The sequence below is a fragment of the Monodon monoceros genome, unplaced genomic scaffold, assembly GCF_005190385.1.
Source record: "Monodon monoceros isolate NGI ecotype Baffin Bay Population unplaced genomic scaffold, NGI_Narwhal_1 Super_Scaffold_19, whole genome shotgun sequence".
Classification (NCBI taxonomy): Eukaryota; Metazoa; Chordata; class Mammalia; order Artiodactyla; family Monodontidae; genus Monodon; species Monodon monoceros.
The window spans coordinates 53,571,060-53,573,252 of NW_021703775.1; the positions used below are offsets into that span (position 1 = coordinate 53,571,060).

The 2,193-nt window shown below is 46.1% G+C and overlaps 1 pseudogene; it reads left to right on the forward strand.

Moving 5' to 3' along the window:
- Positions 1-343: 343 nt before the first annotated feature.
- Positions 344-694, forward strand: LOC114900470 (annotated as a pseudogene).
- Positions 695-2,193: the final 1,499 nt, after the last annotated feature.

Sequence of the window (2,193 nt, forward strand, 5' to 3'; positions counted from 1 at the left end):
TCATGGATCCCTGAATTCTATCCACAGACCTCCTGGCATGGGGAAGGTGGTATCTGAGGTCCTTAGGTTAAGGGCACCTGCTCTGGAGGGAAAGCCCACAAGAGGGACTTAGAATAGAGCACAGGCAAGAGTCACGCATTCTCAGAGACAAGGAGAAATCAGATAGAAACGTAATGGGCAACCTGAGGGTGTGTGTCTGTGTGTAGGTGGACTGTGTCTGCCCACAGGACCCCTGGGAAGACCCCGAGGATGCTCCCACTTGCACTGCCTGAGCCAGACTTGTAGTCCCTGGGTTAAGCATTACCCTCTGTGTACACAGCCACAAAAAAAGATCTGAACGTTATCCACCTTCCAAACGCTCAAAACATTGCGGTTCAGGAGGCAGCCCAAATATCCCCAGAAGAGCGCCCACAAGGAGAAACAAGCTTGACCTCTATGCCATCATCAAGTTCCCCCTGACCACTGAGTCAGCCATGAAGAAGATAGAAGACAACAGCACACCTGTGTTCATTGTGGAGGTCAAGGCCAACGAGCACCAGACTGAACAGGATGTGAAGAAGCTCTATGACTTTGACGTGGCCAAGGTCAACACCCTGATAAGGCCTGATGGAGAGAAGAAGGCATATGTTCGACTGGCTCCTGACTATGACGCTTTGGATGTTGCCAACAAAATTGGGATCATCTAAACTGAGTCCAGCTGGCTAACCCTAAGTATAAGATTTTTCACTATTGAAAAAAAAGGCATTGCCCTCTGACATCCTTCCCCCCCTAGTGTGGAGTGTGTGGTCCGAAAGGCACTGGGGGCTGGGGCCTGGGCCTTTTGGAGAGAAGGCCCTGAGGGGAAAGCCTCAGGCAGGGCTGGTAACCTGGTGAGGAGGCCCTGGTTTTTGTAATTTATTTTTAAATTTAAGTGGCGGAAGGACTCACACAATACAAACACAAATGCGGACCTGAAAGTACCTAGGCAACTTGATAAGCGTTTTGTCACAGGAATCAGGACATTATCATGAGGACGTCTGGAATTTATAAATAATGCCCTCTTTCAGGATGTCAGCTCTAACCCCCAGTCTGACTGCTTGTTAAAGCATTAGGCTGAGTCAAGCTAGAATAACTGCTTTCCAAATATTTGACAATGGAATTAATCTTGAACTCACTGTGGATCAATGCCTTTTATTTTTTTATTTTTATTTTTTCCAGGCTTATTGAGATATAATTGACATATAACATTGTGTAAGTTTAAGGTGAGCAACAATGATTTGATATATGCATAAGTTGTGAAATGATTATCACAATAAGTTTACCTACCATCTATCACCTCACATAACTCCGATTGTTTTTCTTGCGATGAGAACTTTTGAAATCTACTCTCTTAGCGACTTTCAAATATCCAATCCAGTAATGTTAACTGTAGTCCCCCTGCTGTATATTACATCCCCAGGATGTATTAATGCTATAACTGAAGTTTTACCTTTTGACTACCTTGGCTAATTTTCCCCACCACCCCACCTCTACCTCCGGTAACCACCAATCTGTTTTCCATTTATCTGAGCTCGGGTTTTTTTAGATTCAGCATAAAAGTGAGATCATACTCTGTCTGACTTCTTTCACTAGGTCCTGGTTCTGAGAGGACTGTGGGCACCTTTGGAGTGAGGGGGAGGGACGGTGTGTCCAGCCTGGGTTTTGTCTTGGTGGGGTGAGAGAGCACAGGATAAGATGCAGGCGGGGAGGAAACCATAAGGAAGTTTCTGGAAATCTGTGCATTTTGCCTCCTTTCTTAACTTCCCTTCCCCTCCCCTCACCCCTCCTCCTACCCAGAACCAGGATCCAATTTCCTCTTTTTTCAAAATAGAACTCAAAAACAGATTTAATCTCTGGGGATTGATCTGTGGAGGGAACTTGTAGAGGCAAGTTGTCTCTTATGTTGTAAGAGAAATACATATATATTGAGTCTGAAAATAAAAAGTCTATTTGGCATGTGAAGCTTCTCACATCTCTGGCTGCTGGTCACCTGCATCCTGCCTGCACTGGACATCACTGAGAGCCACACCTCAGGGTTGGTGTCCCTCTGCTACCCCCAACCCATGGGGACCTTTCAAAATAACCACATGGAAACCCTAAATTTGGGGAGGGACTAGCACCATGTGACCCATGGTGGAGGCTAGGAATGCAGACTCCTGGGCCCCCTTCCAGGCT